The sequence below is a fragment of the Xyrauchen texanus genome, chromosome 1 (assembly GCF_025860055.1).
Source record: "Xyrauchen texanus isolate HMW12.3.18 chromosome 1, RBS_HiC_50CHRs, whole genome shotgun sequence".
NCBI classification, from domain to species: Eukaryota; Metazoa; Chordata; class Actinopteri; order Cypriniformes; family Catostomidae; genus Xyrauchen; species Xyrauchen texanus.
Genome location: NC_068276.1, coordinates 65,579,543 through 65,599,728, shown reverse-complemented (window position 1 = coordinate 65,599,728; position 20,186 = coordinate 65,579,543). Strand labels below are relative to the sequence as shown.

Below are 20,186 nucleotides of genomic sequence, written 5' to 3'. Positions count from 1 at the left end.
CTTAAGGCTAGACAAACATTATACAAATGATGTCTTCCACAAACAGTTATGATTAGCTTAGCATTAGAATGAATCAGCATACATGACGGAATTAAATAGTTGCTATAAACACTATCAAATAAACATTAATAATAAACAATGCACTTATATATCGTCATTGACGCACACCAACTAAAACCACTCAGGAATTATCAGAACAGGGTAAATTCTCAAGAACAAGGCGCCAACAGTCCACACTTAACCGGAGATTCGGCCAATTTTCTCCTAACACAACATACAGTATGTTACGGCTGATACAATACTTGCACTGAACTTGAGTAAGGGCAGGCTGCCACCTAATGGGCATAATGAGGAACGTCTCCAAATTAACTATATACATGTTTGACTCATTGAAGGCCTTCTGTATAGTGACTGTTTCAGCACTTTCAAGTTACTTAAATCAGGACCGTCATTATGATTAGAAGAAGATATCCCAAGAAAAACAGTGTTGGTAATTACATACAATCATATATTTCATGAAATAAACTGGTCAAGATGGATTTTTAGGTAAAGATGTTAAATAATCTTGTATATTAGTCGGCAGTAACTGCTGTTATTTGTTCTTATTTATATTTATATCAATCATATTTATTTTATTATAACTGTGTCTTCCTTGTGCTGATCATACAGCAAGAGCACTGATGTATAACGATGCACAAGCCTTCATGTAAAACGTCTAGGTTATGGACGTAACCTCCGTTCCCTGATGGAGGGAACGAGACGTTGTGTCAGAGAAGCGACACTAAGGGTCTCTCTTGAGCACCGAATATACCTCTGATCTATGAAAAAAGGCCAATGAGAAGTTGGCAGCTAGTATTTGCATACCCTGTCCCCGCAAATACGGGTATAAAAGGCGAGGAAATACTATGAGTTCATTCAGGATTTTTCTGAGGAGCCGGAAATGGTCCGGCCACTACAGTGGCTCGGCTCAGCGATGTGGCTGGGAAGACACAACGTCTCGTTCCCTCCATCAGGGAACAGAGGTTACATCCGTAACCTAGACGTTCCCCGTCTGTCGCTCTCTTCGACGTGCCAAGACGACCAGCTGTGTCAGACTGCACGTACTCTTCTCCAATGCCCCAAAAAAGTAATCAGAGTCCTTCTGGTTACCCTACCCTACCCGAGCCTGGCTGGGCCTCTTTTCTCTCTATTTTTCTCGCAGAGAGCAATAAATGGCCAGGGCCCTTACATGCATCAAGGGATGGGGGTCTTACCCAGTTTCCTATTCTTTCAGGGGGAAAAGACCCTGTGGAGACCACACCTGCCCAGAAGGGGAGGTAAGAGTGGTGACTACGTCACATGTGTTTTTAGGCGACACGTGGAAAGTGGCGTGGTGGTAGATCCAGCCTCAAGGAGGGGGGAGTTGCATTGAGAATGTTTTAGAGTCTCACCCTGTCATTTCTGTCTGTCTGTTATTGATAAAAGATTTTTAAAAAATGCTCTGTTTTTCACTCTTTCCCATTCATTTTCAATGGTCGGTCAATTTTGACAATGAATACCATCCATCCATCCATCCATCCATCGTCAACCGCTTATCCTGTGTACAGGGTCGCGGGGGGCTGGAGCCTATCCCAGCTAACATTGGGCGAAAGGCGGGGGACACCCTGGACAGGTCGCCAGTACAATGAATACCAAAGGTGACTTTTTTTTTTATGACTACTTGAATCTAGCCCAATTATATTTTTATATGTTCAAATGGCAAATGGAGGAAAAGTCACCAAGTCACTGATCAGATAAAATAAAAGTCCTGGTTACTTCCATAACCTCCATTCCCTGATGGAGGGAATGAGACATTGTGTCGATGTTGTGACACTAGGGGTCGCTCTTGAGAGCCCGAGACACCTCGGATCTTTGATAAAAGGCCAATGGGAATTGGCAAGTGGTATTTACATGCCACTCACCTGGACATACGGGTATAAAAGGAGGGGATGTGCATAACGTTCATTCAGGTTTTGTGCTAAGGAGCCGAGAATAAGGTCCCGGCATTTCAACAGGTAGTTCAGAGTTGTAGCAGGAGGGATACAACGTCTCATTAGGTTACGGAAGTAACCAGGACATTCCCTATCTGTCACTCACTTGACGATGTGTCAATGTAGTGACACTAGGGGTCCCCTACAAAAACGTCAAAACTAGCCGATCGGCGGTGCGAGATGGGTAGACTACTGTGTGCCGCATAGTCAGAGCACCGGGCCGGCACGTAACCTTCCCTGACGCTAGTATGAGTGTCGAACAACCCTTTGGGGATGATTCGACTGCACAAAAGGATAGGGACAGGCTAGCCCAGTCTTGCCTATTCCCTCTTTTTTTATTTTTGTCCCCAGAAAAAATATATTGAGATTGTTAACCGACAACCACGTCGGGGGGTGTCACTCCCAAGAGTAAGACCACATCCCACCCAGAGGGGGGGTATTTCAAGTGGAGACACGTGAAGGAAGATGCAGTTTACCAACAGGGAAATGTTTTTATGTGGAATATACATTGCAAGGGGTTACCTACGGGGAACCAGTGCATGCGGAGCACCTGTCCCGGTATGGGGCTTATTTAGCACAAGCACTGAGCTGGCTGACACAGGGCTAGGAGAAAGTCAACCAGGGAACACATTTGTGAATGCTACTGGGAATTGACAACGCATATCTTCAGCTCAAGGTAGGTGAAAGGTGCTATGTGCAAGCGATATACCCAGCCGGATGACCCGGACATACCTGTTCACTCCTGCTAAGCCACGGGACGAAACTGGCTCAACTCGGAGATTGTAGAATGTCACAAAGGTGTTTGGTGTAGCCCAGCCTGCTGTTCTGCAAATGTCTGTTAGAGAAGCACCACTGGTCAGAGCCAAGGAGGCCGCCACACTCCAGGTGGAATGGGCTCATAGCCCTGCAGGGGGCGGCATGTGCTGAGCTTGGTAAGCACCGTAGGCCCTGGCTGTCAGGGACAATGTAGGCCTACAGGCCCTGGACGGGAGCTTTGGGCACCCACGCCAGGAGACGGTGCTCTGCGGTCATAGTTACAACTCTAGTGCCTTGTCCACTGGGGGCATCGCCAAGTAACCCCTGACTGCTCTGCCATCGAGGATAGAGAGCGCGGGGGAGCTGAAAGATCAGGACCGGGCAGTGAAAGGTGCCTCCCACGATCTTGTCAGCTCCTCATGCACCTCAGGGAAGAAAGGCACTGGTGTGGGTCTGTGAGTGGCACTGCGATCCCAGAAACCAATCATCGAGCCGCGAGGGTTCAGGGGACAGCGGAGGGTTCTACTCTAGCCTGACACTTGTGGCGGCCCGGGAAAGCATGTCAGTCATTTCGGTGTCCGCCTGTGACTGGGCGACCATGACTGAGGGGGTAAGCCCGGTCTCCGACACTGCGCTCGAGAGCTCATCACCTTCGCTTGCAACGAACAAGAGGTCGAACTCACCCTAGGACGAGCCGGCGCACTCATCCGAGTGTGCCGGGGAATTAATCTAGTTCTAATTAATCCATATTGCGCAAAAGGTGCGCAGAATCAGTGGCTTATGATATGATTGGTTAAACTCGCATCTGATTGGCTAAAGAGTACGACAGACCCACGTGGGAAGAGATCTCTGCCAGGAAAGTCTCAAAAACACACACACACAAATCCGAGGTGATTCACACGTGAATGACGATTTGCACATTCAGATTCATGGATACACTCGTACATTTTAAACATTCCAAACTTTTTGCGACTAGTTGTATATCTATGAAGTATGTTTTGCATTTGTAAAATGTATTTTACGTATGCATACTTTTATTTTGCGCATGTGAATAGTTTTTTGTGAATATATTTTTTTTTCACGCACGTGAATTTTTTTTTGTGTACGTGAATTAGGTTTCATGCATGTGAAATTGTCTACGCATGTGTGAATTGTTTTTTGTGCGTGAATTATTAATGAGATTGATCTGGCTCCATATTATATCAGACACCTTCTTGGTCAGTAAGGACTGTAATGGTGGAGAGTCTTCCATTTAATCAAATTAACAGATCAAAAGTTGTTAAGAGTTTTTGATTTAGTAGGAATAAATGATTTAGTGAGAGTTTTACTGCAGTGCTTACCTGAATGTTTTCAATCGGAGGCTGAATGGGGATGACTTGTAAGGTGACCACAGTGGCAACATGAACTTGAAATTTGTCATATTCTTGCACAGTTGTGGTGATGTCACAATCAAAGTAGTCATTGAAGTCTTTGTTAAATTTCAGAAACCGTTCTAACTGAACAGGATGGGGGAATTCTGAATAACAGTTTTTCAAAAGTTGTGAAGCATCACAGATGTGAAAAATCTTTTTGTATGTTTCTGTATTGTCTTTATAGATACAAACAAGTACAGCTTTGGTCCGTTGTCCAGTAACTAAAGACCCAGGAGTCACTGGCCCAGGATCATCTTCAGATGGGTCCATTTGCTGTGTAATAAAAAAAATATATACATTTAGACATAATACAGCATAATACATATTTTATTTACTGATTTTTACAACATTTACACATAGAATTAGCTGATACCATAGCTAAATTCATTTCTCATCACAATTTAAGTTAGTTAATAAGCCTGCAGCAACACATTCATACACCAGCATCCTTACAAATCTGAACTACCTTTTCTCGGATCCATTTTTTTCCTTTCTTTTTTTCTAACACAATATCAAGGCCATTATAAGCTATATTTTGGGCCAGGCGTAGGCTACATGGAGCTGTTCTGACAGTTGAGAGAGGCCGTGAGCCCCAGCACAAGCAATCATTTGAATTTTCGCGGCATTATAATTTTGTAGAATTATTTTGCAATACATTTAAGTTAACATTTAGGCTAAGTTACCAGCCTGCAGCTAAAATGGCGCCAAAACATTTCCACATAGCCGTTAACGTCTATTTTCATATCGAATGCAAATAGATACACTTAACCAATACCAAGTAAACAACAATTACACTGTTTTATTTTGTCATTACTGGTACAATTTCACTTTTCATTGGCGACGTCTAAAGCTAATATTGAGAAAATAAGGGCGAAAAGCGCGGTCCCATGTTAACCTAATCTTGCATGGTTTAACTTTGTTTGCAAAATAATCCAGACATTTTAATAGAAATTCTTCAGAAAACTACTTATTCTAACATTTTTATTATGTGTGCTTTGTGTAACACTATTGACTATGGACAGTTAACGTTATTGCCAATTAACATTTTTGTCCGCGAAGATTTGCAAATACCTGACCGTGCCTTGCCCTTAACAGTTCGCTTAGAAACCAAACTAAACCTAGTATACACATATATCAGCAGCAGAAAATGAAGTTTTCGCACATAAATACAAGTAAAAATGACTTCAAGTAGAACTTACATTTACATTTATGCATTTGGCAGACGCTTTTATCCAAAGCGACTTACAGTGCACTTATTACAGGGACAATCCCCCCGGAGCAACCTGGAGTTAAGTGTCTTATTCAAGGGCCCAACAGTGGCAATCTTGGTGGTGCTGGGGCTTGAACCCCCAACCTTCTGGTCAGTAACCCTGAGCCTCAACCACTGTGCCACCACTGCCCATTGGTTACTTACCTTAAGTCCTTATTAGCAGTCACCCAACGACTTGTCTTCTCAGTCTCTCGTCGCAGAAAGGCGGTTTTTAGGCGAGGGGAATTCTCTCGTCAATTTCAAAATGGCAACCGATTAAAAAAAAAAAATTACTTGCGTTTCAGATCGTTAAAATAGGGCCCAGAGTGTGTAAATCTAATCAGTTATGATCATTCTACACATGTTGTGTTGGATGTTGTGAACAAATACACAGGTTGTGTTAATTTTAAAACGACACATTACTATGTGTAACACATCTGAATTCTTCCAACACATTTTTATCTAATATTGACACAACATGTGTAATCTAGAGTGCTACACATAATTTGTGTCATTTTTCTACACATTTCTTCTAAGAGTGCATGAGACCAGAGTTTACAGCTCTTTCAGTTGAATGTTTTTTCTCACTCTTGTGTGCATGAAGCTGGAACATTTTGGCTCCAAAATGCAGATCTCAGCTCCTCTGCAGCCAGTTATTTATTTTTTTTAAAACTTTGTTCTGTTGTTCCATTTGTTCCTGTTTTAATAAAACTTTTAAAGCCTGTTGTGTAGTTGTATTGTCATTTTGTTTAGTCTTTCCCTAAAGACTATGACCCAAAAAATGTGTTTGTATGGTAAAAATCACAAAAAATCTTTCATATTTAAATAGTGTCTGACTTACAGTTGGTAACTTGATGGTAATAAAATTACTGACATGCGACGTCGAGACTACGTTGTCAGATGGTAAGTCATGAAATTACCAAAACGTCACGTAACTGGGACGTAGTTGGTTATTTTGTAACCTTAGGAGACCGTACTGACGACGTTGTCAGTTGGTAATTTGATGGTAATAAAATTACTGACATGCGACGTCGAGACTACGTTGTCAGATGGTAAGTCATGAAATTACCAAAACGTCACGTAACTGGGACGTAGTTGGTTATTTTGTAACCTTAGGAGACCGTACTGACGACGTTGTCAGTTGGTAATTTGATGGTAATAAAATTACCGACATGCAACGTTGAGACTACGTTGTCAGTTGGTAAGTCATGAAATTACCAAAAAGTACGAATAGATTACGTAACTGCGACGTCGTGTGTTAGCTGGGTAAGATAAAAACACCATTCTGTTCGAGCTTCATTGAATCCAGACCATTATTTGAAATATTCTTCCACATGTATGAACTCAAAAGTCCTCCACCGATGATCAATAATCATAAAACAATAAACTCATATAAATCAACTATTTTACACTCATGATCACTTCATTAAGAACACCTGTATACCCACTTATTCATGCAATATCCAATCATGTGGCAGCAGAGTAATGTATAAATCATGCAGATACAGGTCAGGAGCTTCAGTTAATGTTCACATCAACCATCAGAATGGAGAAAAATGTCTCTTATTCAATTATAAAATATCTAGTAATGTAGAAATATCTTCCTAGATAGCTAATTTATTACAGGAGCTCCTTGATGGCTAATGTCAAAACATGAGTTCATTGATGTTATTAAATGAGTCTGCTTTTTTATTTCATCACTTACTCCCCGATGCCTCCGTAAATATTTAGTTTATAGGGTCCTACCTAAGATTAATGGCGCAAATATTTAGTGTTGCGTAAATTGTGACTTAAGGTGCGTACACACTGTCGCTGCAGGTCGCCAGTGGCTGGCGGTGAAGTCGCTAGTGGGCGTTCCCACTACTGGTTGCCTAGTAACGTTTATAAATGACATTCACGGATGTCATTCCATTGCTGTTGACAGCGAATCTCTTTTCTTGCCACTAAAAACAAACATTTTGAAGGGAATAGACTAAATGGAATCAGTACATAAAATGCTTTATATCAAAGATGAATGAGAAACAAGGCGTGCTGTTTGCCATAGCGGCTGTTTATCTCTCGCTGCATCCTGCGGTGGACATCCAACCCGGCCCACATCCAAGTGTGACGTCAGAAGCCACCACGCCCATGCCCAAATTGGACACATTCTCATTAACGTTAACATTTAAAAACAGGAAGAAGCATCGAGAAGAGAAGACTAGAAGACGAAGGTAACTGCGAAACAAAATGCACAAAACACACTTGCGGTTTTAGTATAAACACTGTTCAACATAATACGAATGAGTTGTATGAGAATGAGATGTTACCTGTTGAAAGCAGTTCTTATCACTTTAATAATAGTTTGTAATGAGGTCAGTGCGGTGCGGCTGATCACTTGACTAGCATGCCTGCTCCGCAATTAGCGCGAAAGCCTGCGATATGTAATAAATTGTCAAAATATCGATGTAATTCGAATCAATAAGGTTTGATGATGTTGTTTTAGAGCTATGAATTATCTTCAACTTACATATTTGGTCATTTATCTCCCCTGTGATGTCTCTTAACTGAGTTGTGTGTTACATTTGGCTGAGTGAATTTCGTATCAGTAACTACGTTTGATTCTCAACTGAGAATTTTGTTTTGTATACTATTACTATTATACTATACTAACTGCATTATTATATCACCAATTTCATGTTGTTATTTGGATTAAGGGTAAATATGAAAAATATATTATTTCAGTGCTTATGTGTGACGTTACATCCGGTAAATCTTATTCTGCTTGTAAAGAATATGAGATTTGATTGTCACTCTGTCAGTTGTAAATACTGCATATTGAAAAAGTTTGAAGTTGTTCAGTCATTTCTATGCAAAGAAGTTATACATGTTTAGATAATGTAATGTGATGATAAACTGTTGTAATATGAATAAGTTTTATTATTGATTCATAGTAAATACAGTGACGGCAAGCCAGCCATCACATCAGCAGTCTTTCCTAACTATATTATACTTCTTTTCAGGAGTACTACAATTTTGAAAGCAAGTGATTGTTTGCCATGTCGGTAAGTAAAAATAAACTTTGGTTTGTATCCTAATCAAGTTAGCGTACTGTTAACTGTCGGGCCAAAGGTTTGTCTGAAATGGAATTAACAACTTAACGATAGCTAGGTTAAAACGTTTTGGTCTGATCACTTATCACTTACAAACCTTGCAAAGTAACTTGGTTGAGCAACCGAATCATTTCACTACATCTTACTTGATAACTCTGTGTATGTGGCAAATTATCTATGTATCCTTCTATCTATTCTAGATTAATGGAAAGATCACATAATTATTGTCATTGTCATGTTTTACAGCATCCTACACATTTTCAGTTCAAGCCTGATGCAGATCAATACTGCCTGGATGGGTGGTTTGAATGTCCCTGCTGCAGTTTTATGACTAAAGAGAAATTCTCATTTTCTATTCATCTTGAGAACCATATAAGTCATGCAGTGGAGCATGGAGGTATGGTGGGAGCATTTCTCTAGATATTGATACATTTTTGTAGTTTTAAATCACAAATATGTTTGTATAATCTAAATATGTACTTGCATCTCAAAACGAAGACAAACAATATGAGCTGTAGTTTCTTGAAGTAGAAACTACACTGAAGTAGGGCAGGGCTAATATGGCAAAAAAAAAAAATCTTGATTTTTCCTTTTCAGAATGATTGACCGATTCCTTTTCGATTTCTTTAAATGTTTAACTAGTCAACGTAAAAATCTCATAGCCCTACACTGAAGTGATGACAATGTTGTTACGTTTATTTATCTATTTCTGTGTTTTGTTAAACTTACTGTGTTCACTCTGCACTGTTGATAGCTTAGTTGCTATAATTTTGCAGGTTACTTCATCTCAAAATGCAACAAACTGTGCAGGACCACAGCCCATTTTCACTGTCTGTACTGCAGCCAAAGTAATACGCAAGGAACAATACATAAGCCATGTCTCCAAATGCTCTAAGACAGAAGTGCTTGCAGCACCTACCCTATCTCCAGCTCTCTCTGTAGCTGCATGCCCAACACCCTGTCCCCCAGCTAGAGGCTCCAGTCTCTACCCCCCTTTCCTCTGATCCTGGCTCCTTTGTACCATTCCCACCCCCACAAATACAAAGAAAGAGAGTTATTTCTTTAGTTTCTAACTCCCTTACCTCTGATCCTGGCTCCTTTGCACCACCCCCACCAAAAATTCAAAAGAAGACAAACACAGTCACGTGTCCTCATTGTGGACTGTTACTTAACAGACGAAATGTAAGGCTACACATTCTGAGACGACATACACCAATAAAAACGGACATTAGCGCTCTGAACCACCTTAAATCACAGTGTGTGGATTATAGAAATGGTGTCTATGCAGTAGCCAAAGCATTTTCAGCACCCAAAACTCCATTACACATAATCAGAAAGACGTGGGGCTCAGAACAAAGAACAACATGTGAACTTGATATCTGCAGAATTAATACAGAATTTGCAGAAAGATCAAACATCCGTTCCTATGAGTGCCATCACCTTCGATCACTTGCATACTGCCCACCAGCCGGAAGGGAGATTTCCTTACTGACAGAGCAAGGTTTACAGACCATGGTTGATGATAGGTGGTTTGGAAAGGACAAGAAGGAGAGATGTTTGGCACGCCAGAGAGAGGCAATTGACGCAGGAGTCCCTCTCTCCTGCCTAGTGACCGTTTGTGGGCCCAGCCATAAAAAATACATTTCTGTGTTCGAGCCCACCATTTCCTACTACAGCAGGCTTGGTCGAGTCATGGTTACCTATGATGCCAAAACAATTTCTTGGCATTGTCCTTGTACTATACCAAGGCAGTCATGCCTTCACAAAAATGTTGCAAAGTGGCACCTATTTGAAGTGGACAGGGCACTCTTCCGGAAAACCAGAAGTGTGGAGGAGGATAGTATTGCACAACATTTTCCCACCAATGTGGAAGGTTTTGAAGCAGAGGAAGGATTCCAGTACCCACCCGAAGGCCAGAATCTGTCTCGGATGGTTAGGTACATCTTTGATAAAAAGAAACTTTAACATCAGAGCTGAGAGCCCACGGGACTTCACAGACCTTTTGTTTTCAATTAAACATTTTCCAAATATTTCATTGTATGACTTTGCCAGAGGGTTGGCAACACACACTAACATTAGAAAACCCGAAACCTTCCATCCTCATGGGGGCAGGCTGCTAGAGCCTACAGAGGAAAACATTCAGCTTACAATTTCTGGGCAGATAAAAGTGAACTTACGGTGGCTACTCACAGAAAAGTTAGTGCCAGATGTAAATGGCCACCCTATAACAGGATCATCTGATCATTATGCCCTATATGATTGTTTCCATGAGGCTAATTCTAAGGACGCCAGGGATACCATGTGCAAGGTGGAACTGGTCCCAGAGTTGTGTGGTTGGCTCAATAGCCAGTGTGCCGAACAGCTCTTCTCTGGAATGAGAAAAAATAACCATTTTCTCAATATGATGACTCCCTCCTCACACATCTTTCTGATGCGAAACATCTTGCATCACAACAACATCAACAAAAACTCCAGAACCATAGAGAACATGAAGACGAGACTGGGCATGGGAGTGGACATAGTGTTAAATTCCAATGGTCAGACAGTGTTGGGTATGTATTCCACCCTCTTAGTGGTAATGATATGATTGTGAATATTATATATTTATATATGTGTGTGTTTTTATTAAGGTGAGGATGTTTGTTTATGTGTGTTTTAGGTGCAGCCATGGCTGTGAATTCTCAATCCTTCTCTTTTGATACTGCAGCAACTGGTGAGTAATGAGGGACTTATTCTGCTCTTCTATTGTCAAGTTCTTCATTTTGTTTTTCTGTATGACCGAATGCTTATTTTATGGGTTTATAGGAACACTTATAGTCATTTTCTGTTTTAGTTTCAGCAGAGTCAGTGCCCAAGCCATCGTCGCTCGCTGCGCCCAGTCCAGCGTCCCCCGCTGCGCCCAGTCCAGCGTCCCCCGCTGCGCCCAGTCCAGCGTCCCTCGCTGCGCCCAGTCCAGTGTCCCTCGGCTTTCAGGACTGAGTAAACCCTGGGAAAAAGAATTGAATCCTATCCAGGACAAATTGGTAAGCTAATTATTAAAATGTGATATGTTTGGCAAGTCTCACGCTATTATCCGACAGTTAGTTATGGGTGTAACCGATATTTGATCTATGATCTGTACAGGTTACACCCCACATTGTTCATGTTACCCACTCTGTAATTGATGTTAAGAAAGAAAAAAATGCTCTTGACTGAATAACTTTAGAAGCTTTTAACAAAGAATGCCATGTATTTTGCTCTTGTACTAATAATAGTAATTTTCAGCTCAGCTATGTTCTGGACACGAGATGGCCTGGAGCGGAAATTATTATAAAAGAAGGGCCCACATGTCTCACCCGTGAAGAGTTTTGGAGCCTAGGGTTACAAAGATACATGGATTCCCAGGTGAGTAGTGGGAAGTTTGTTCAAAATAGGAGGGGGAAAGCCCTGTTTGTATAAGTTTTTTAATGTTTAATGATAGTCTTTTATATTTTATTTGGTTGTTTGTTTGTAGATTGGGAATGCCTGCTTTAAATTGATCCATGAAGCAGCTCAGCAACACGTATGTAACTTCTATATATGTATTATATATACACAAGACCAAAGCCTAAATTAAACCTAATTTATCAGTTACTATATTCTTTCATATTATTGTCTACTCTCAAAGTAGTTATAAACTTTTTACTTTAAAATATATTTACTTAATTTTTTTACTTTAGGGAAAAGACATGTATATAGAGAACATGTACGTAGTTCCTACATGGAAGCATACACCAAATAACGTGGTTGTCAACTTTCCAGTAATTATGCAAAAAGAACAATATGTATGTGGTTCCAAAAATTTTGATCTGCATAATGACAAGACATTTGATTAATGTTAGGAGGATGTTGACATGAAAGACTTTCCGGCATGGACACTCAATTGGGCCAGATCACTTTGTTCTCTGTGTAAGGGATTGGTACTGTTCCAAGATACTAGATTGTACATGTAGTGGTTATTGTTAAATCATGTAAATTCAAATTGTGAATTCCATATTTTTTTTTTCATTTATGCTGGTGGTTCTCCTCCCTAACTATGTTTTCTGTGTAGGTTATCCTTGTACAAGGCCGGATCCATACTGATGCTTTGCCCCTTCTCTTTAGGGGACCACACTGGGAGAGACACTGTATTGGTGTGTACTTATAACTACAACACGGTGTGATATTTTGTAGTGGTATCTAAAGATCTTAAGTGTGTAGAGCTTGCTGTGTTGCATGCTTCGACTGGTGCTGGGTTGCTGTCTCCTGTTTCTGTCTCCCCAGGGGCCTCCTGAGCAGGGGTTTTGCATTGGCTGATCCGACCTTCCTAGATTGAGGAAAATCCACCAGTCATTTATTCCAGTCTTTTTAAGATCCGTTTTAATAACTTTTCTACGTCTTTTTGCACTAAAATGTATAATAAATTTGGAATACATTTATATATCTGCCTCTTCTTGACTGTCCGTTTGCGGGGATAAACATATTATTAGCCACACTACATTCACAGGAAGATTTGTGGTTCCTCCTGCCCATCATCAGGGGGTGGCGTAGTCAGACTTGAAATAAGGTATACTGCATGGCAGGTACTACATATGTATTAGAATATTGTGCAAAAGTTCATTTATTTCAGTAATTCAACATAGCTGTAAGCCATAATCATCAAATTTATAACACATAAAGGCTTGAAATCTCTCACTTTGCATGTAATGAGTCTATATTATATATTAGTATCAGCTTTTAGTTGAATTACTGAAATAAATGAACTTTTGCACGATATTCTAATTTTTCGAGTTTCACCATATTGGTTCTTTAATTTAAGGTTTACATAAATTCCATTCTGCTGATCTATTATTTGATTTCAAAGTCATTTGCTATAACAGGCATTAACTAATAAGTGAATTCTTAATTTGGTTGTTAAAATGCAATATTTCTATAACCACATAGAAAGAAATGTAAAAAAAAGTTTACATTTATTTTTTTATTTAGAAGGGGTAACTATAAGTGCAGTTTGGATCCCATATAATTAAGAAAGTGACAAAAACTCATTTTAGTTTAAGTATAGATGCTCCCTTATACGTTTATTATAGCAAAACCATGATTATTGATTACCATTTGTGTAACAGAAATACAAGAGAAATACAAAAATATCGTTTTAAGGTACATTGTTTACTTGTACTACCATGTCATTAACTTACAAAACCAGTGAGCAATGCAGAGGTAACGTATTGTCTAATACAGCTGTTAAGGGAGTGATTGTGATTTAGACCATTCCAAGCCTGCCAAAGCGTCACAATTTAACTGCACCAATAATCTGTAGCGTCACACCTCTACACAAATAACCTCATCTTAATTATAAACCAATAACTATGATAACAACCGTAAACATATTTCCGACAGGAAGCAGCGCCATTTTGCGCATGCGTACAACAAATCGAGTCACGTGCCGTATTTGGACATGTGCGAGGCTTCTGACGTCACACTTGGATGGGCGTGGCTTCTGACGTCACACTTGGATGTGGGCCGGGTGTATGGAACGCGAACGGGGCCAATAGTCTATTTACGAAACGTGTGAAATTTGACCGCGTCAACACGCGCTGTTTGTTCGCGTTAACGCGGCAATTTTTTACGTGTTTCTTTTGAACGTGTAGACACGCTCATTCTGGTCGTGTTAAGGCGTCAGTTTTCGTCGCGTTACTTTAGTATGTGTAAAGACGCACAGTTTTACCATGTTGAGACGACCAATTTGAACGTGTTTCTTAACGCGCACATTCTGTACGTATTGAAGTGTAATATTTTAGAAAAACAGACTTGCCTTAAGATGTAGCCTTCCTACATATTAATCATTCAGTTTATTGTGGCATTGTTTTACTGACTGCTGTGCTAGAGTAAAGTAATGTTAAAATGTATATTAAGTAATTGCTAATTATCCATATAATACAATTATTATAATGTGTCTTTATGGGTTATTATTTGTTTTTGTTTTAAGTTATAATTTCCAAAAGTATTATAGGCTAACTTATACAGCACACATTTATAACTAAATACACACACACACACACACACACACACACACATTTATTCACTTTCACATAGCCTAATAATGTTTTGTAATTTGGTGTTTAATTGGTTGTAGAGTTTCTGCTGTTGTCTGTATTGCAGAACATCATCTTGGCTGCTGCAGGCTGATGAGTGCTACAATAAATATATAATTTAATTACTACATTATATTTAACATGTGTTTTGATATTCATTATACTTTTATTATTAATATGTTATTTACCCATAAACTTGTCTTTAGGGATCCATAAGTTATAGTGGCAAGAATAACTTAGTTAAATATTGAAGGGCGGTTTCCCAGACAGGGTTTATATTAAGACAGGAGTTTAATTAATGTTTAATTCATGTAATTCATGTTGTAATTCAGTACAGATTACTAACAAACAGATTTCCAGATTTCTTTTCTTTCATTCCAAAGGTGATGTGTGCACATTTTTTTTTTTTTTGCTTGCATTAAAATAATTGTCTCTTGTTTTTTTTTAATTGCAGTCTGTTTTTGTTCCTTCCAGTTCATGCTTCTCAGTTCCATGCAATTTTAAGATTTTCTTGGTTCATTCCATATAGGCGACATCTGTCACAGTTTGTTTTACAGTTTTTTCAAATTGCTAAGATGCTAAAAGTGGAATTTGAGGATCACTCGGTGAAACCATTCACTCATATACCCAATCTTTAGACCAAGTCTGCAAAAATACAAGGACATTATTGCTTTGCACTGAGTTTGCATTTGAAAAACAAACTTTTTGCAAAACTCTATCAGTAGAGTTTCACATCATTCAAAACTAACAGCTCTTGTGTTTAATTTGGGAAACACTGCCATTTAAATGCCACATTAATTTTCTGATGACCTAGGCAATGAGCATGTGGGAAAACACTTGTACATAAATTGATCACTTAGAAATCCAAACTCAGTTTTGAGAAAGAAAGAATTATTTTTACTATTATTATAATTATATTATTAAATTATTTTTTATTATTTTCAAGACATTTTGGACAATTTCATGCTCCCAACTTTGTGGGAACAGAGATGGCCATTTCTGTTCTAACATGACTGCACATGACTGCGCACCTGTCCTATCTAAAGTCCGCAACATCCGCTGGTATTGAAAGACAGGACAATTCTCCATACCATGTAATGATTTCAAGTTGCATTAAGTCAGCCATCTTTCTTATAAATGTAATGCCTTTTGGACATACCGTAATATTACAAGATTCAAATCTTCATTAGTATGTTATTAGAAGAAGCCAGCTCCACGCAGTCTGAAAAAGTTATTTGGCAGTTTGCTAAAAGATTTCTAAGAGCCATGGTTATGGTTTCAGCTGCTTACTTTGTACCTGATCGCGTTTCATACTGAGAAAGAACGTAGGACAAAGGGCATGACAAATCATGACATAAGGCTGACATCACACACTACGTACCAATGCATTATCCCTCATGAACAATTATAACGTCTGATGTTTGCATACGTGTACCATTACGACATCATCCATTAATAAACATGACTTATGATGTTTGTATAGGTACATACCAATCAGAGACATACGTACCATATGCAAATATAGTCTCAAATACAGCAATTTCATTGGCTACTGTGCTCTTTGCCACGTTAACGCGAACAAACAGCGCGTGTTGACGCGGTCAAATTTCACGCGTTTCGTAAATAGACTATTGGCCCAGTTCGCATTCCATACGGGTTGTATATCCACCGTTCTGACGTCACACTTGGATGGGCGTGGCTTCTGACGTCACACTTGGATGTGGGCCGGGTTGGATATCCACCGCAGGATGCAGCGAGCTGTACTTGTTTATCTGCGGCGAAAATGCAAATGCCGGTCTGTCTGGGTCCATAAAATCCCCGCGATCTCAGATACACCTTTCCACGCAGTATTTTTCTTAAAAATGTCCTTGTACGTGGGAAGAGACATATCATAGAGCACTGGAAAATTAACAGCAAGAATTAGCCTTTCATCCATCTTTCCATTACTGCATGAGCTGAGAGAGAGAGAGAGAAGGATCACGTGAGCTCTCCCGTCTTCTCTCCTATTGGCTGTCGCTTCCGTCAGTCGCTCTTCATTTGAATAAAGTTGAACTTGTCTCAACTTCGTCACGTCGCTGGACACGCCCACATCTAGTCACCAACGGTTTCGACAGCTCGTGTCGCCGGAAGTCGCTGTGACAACTCGCCCCTGTGTCCCAATAACATTAAATGCAGTCGGTCACCACATGTACTATTAATTATAGCAGATAACATTTCAACTTCTGCTCCATGTTTTTCTTAAAATAAATCTTGTTAATACATCGAATATATTTGAGTGAAATAAACTGCATTGATAAGATGAGAGCGAGAAATAAACACGTGACGTGACTTTTGCTCCTCCTTCAGTGGTGTTTCTACTAGGTCCTGTAGGGGAATATAAATGGGCTTGTTTGAGACGCGCCTTGCTAGTAGTGGGAAGTTCGGATCATTTTACTGACTCGGATCTTTGAGTCTCGTTCAGCAAAATGAACGAATCTTTTTTCGAGTAATTTCGTTCATTTCAGCAGAATATAATTAAATGTCATGTTAAATAGCCCAAAACATCAAGTAGTCTACTTACGAAAATGTTGATTCAATTTGAAATAAATAAATAAAAATAAACTATAGGGTAATGCAGCCAAAGCCAATTTATAAGAAACCGAAATGTTAATTTATTAATTGGGTCTTAAGTTTAAGCTATTGCAGTTAGTTCACCTCACCTCCTTTTTCTCCGCCTCTTGTGTCATCGGGTTCGAACTTCAAAACGCTAAAAATACTTAGTTGTCGATGTCGACTCGTCAGTGTCTGTGTGTGGGCCGTGTGGTGTGACACAGCAGCCAATGCACTCACTGACTGCATGCACATGCAGCATACCGGTCCGGATCCGGAAAGATAAATGATTAGTTCAAGTCTCGACTCTCGAGTCTTCGGGTTTGGGTTCGGCCGGGTCCGAGTCTTTCGTTCTTCCTGTCAGTCCCATAGAGACTATGCTGTCAGTACCGGAAAGAGAAATGATTAGTTCGTCTCTTCGGTTCGAGTCGTTCGTTCTTCAAGTCAGACTCACAAACCCACAGCACTATGCAGAGACAGAAATGATTAGTTCATCTTTCGAGTCTGAGTCCTTCGTTCTTTTGTCACGTGACAGCCCTATTAAATACTTAACCTAGTTCATAATTCACATCATTCTTACAAACATGTTGTAGTTAGTTTTTTATTTGATTTTTACTTTTACAGTTACATGTTACGTTTCTGGTCTCAAATTGTATCTTTTTTCATATGTATTTGTGAATTTCTGTCATGAAGATTCTTTTCTATAACATTGAATGTAGTAATGTAGAATGTAGTATTCATGCATTTTTCCATTCACTATGTTTTTTAGTCCATAAAAATCACCTAAAAAGTCTACGAGTTGTTTTGTGAAAAGTCACAGTATATAACTTAAATATGCAGTTATTTAATAAACCTATGAAACCTACACCTTTGTAACATAGCTTATTACAACACTGTACACACTATATTGACTGGATGTTTATTGTTTGTTTATTTTTTGCCAACAATGCTTTAAAAAAAATTGGATAACTATCCAAAAGGAATTAAATAAAAATAAATAAAAAATAAATAAGAATGAAAAGGACACTATAAAGCCACAGAGCATAACCATATAACTTAAATCACAATATAAAGCCTAACACAATATTGCACAACAAGCCAGGCTTTTCAAATAAATAAAAAAGAAATAATTTTAAAACACACTGTGGCTATATATTTAGGGCCTGCTTTAACGCATGTTTGCATTCAAAAAACAAGCTCCCGGACCTTGGCTGGGCTGAGCCTGTTTCTTCTGTCTGAGATAATCTGCCCAGTCTTAGAAAATACTCTTTCAGATGGTACAGATGTGGCCACAATGCAAAGTCTAGCCTTCATGACCTCAGAAAGGCTTTTATAAACAGGTGAACATCTCCTCCACCATGCCAGAGGGTCTGATGTACGGGGTAAGAGTGGTTCCACAAGGTAGGCCCGCATCTCAACCATAGCATCTGATGTAGTTGAAGAGGTAGCAGAAGGCCTCAAGCTTGCTACCCTCTCATCAAAGTCTTCCCAAAACATGGCCCCTGCACTGGAAGTCACACCAGAATCTGGAGGATTCTCCTCTTCACTCTGAGTTGGGTTAATAGCTGCTGCAGCTGTTGTAACCCTCTTCACAGTCTCTTCTGCTGCCTGGTGGTTGACAAAGGCTTGCTTTTTGAACCTTGGATCCAAGCAAGTTGCATCAGCAAGCTTCTCAATGAGCTCCACTCTGCCAAACCTTTTAGTCATTTCTGACATTAGGGTGTCCACTAGTTTTTTAACAGCTTCAAATCTGGATGGATTCCTTTGATTCCGGGCAACAATCCTCCGAAGACCTCTGGTCATCAAAATTATTTTGGAGGCAGTCACAAACCTACAAAAAAATGTACAATTGTTTACATACTGTACATATAACAAAGCCAAAATCAATATTACACATAGAAATACATGCATGATTAAGAAATATAGAGTTTAAAATGTGTTTTTTTATATGAATGATAATCAAAAAATTTAAATTTAAAAAATACTTACTTTTCTGCACTCACTTCTGTAGTGACCTCCTCAAATGGATGAATAATATCCACGATTTCTCTGCAGATTTCCCATTCATCAGGCTGACAAGGTTGGCAGAGATGCATTAGTGAGAGCCAGGGTGGAGATGATTGGCTCTTTGATTTCAATAAATCTTTTTAACATATAAAATGTTGAATTCCACCTTGTGGCCACATCCTGTTTTAAGCGCAGCTGCTCTTGACCCATCTGTTTTTGCGTGGCCTTCAGCTTATCTGAAGCAACTGTGCTTCTATGGAAGAACTCAACAGTTGTCTTGACCTTTTGCAATATTGCTTGGACCTCTTTCAGTGCAGCTCTCACAATGAGGTTCAATAAATGTGCAAAACAAGGTACGTGATCCCAGTGGAGGTGGTCTTTCAGGGCTGAAACAATGTTGCTGGCATTGTCTGTGACACAGGCTACAATTTTGTCAACCACACCCCATTCATTTGTAACCCTGGTCAACTCACTTGCCAGGTGAGCAGCAGTGTGTCTGTCTGTCAAGACAAAGCAGTCCAGGAGAAAAGAGGTCATCTGAAAGTCCTCTATGAAATGGCAAGTCACAGCCATGTAACTTGTGGTGGTCACAGAGGTCCAGCAGTCTGTTGTAAGACATACAGCAGATGCTCTCTTGATTGTGTCCATGATGTCAGCTCTTAACTTCTCAAACAGCCTAGGCATTACAGTTTTTGTTAGAGTTTTTCTGCTAGGTAGGCTGTATGATGGGTCCAGAAGATGTGAGTATTCCTTAAAGCCCTTATCCTCCACTATAGAAAAGGGCTGAAAGTCACAAGCAATCATTTTGACCAGAGCCTCATCTAGTTTGCTCTGTTTTAACGGATCCATTGGACGCATTATGAAACTACTCATAGATGTTTGCTGCTGTGGCCTCCTTGACCTAACTGCTCCTTGGATGGTGGTAGGTGCTGCTGGTATACTGGATTCTGCAGATGAGGTGCCAGCCAAAGAAGTTGAATATCCAG

The 20,186-nt window shown here is 39.7% G+C and overlaps 1 protein-coding gene across 1 annotated transcript in view; it reads right to left on the bottom strand.

Moving 5' to 3' along the window:
* Positions 1-20,186, bottom strand: part of LOC127646031 (basement membrane-specific heparan sulfate proteoglycan core protein-like) — a 409,929-nt gene that overhangs the window by 340,619 nt on the left and 49,124 nt on the right. The gene's annotated exons all lie outside the window — the stretch shown is intronic.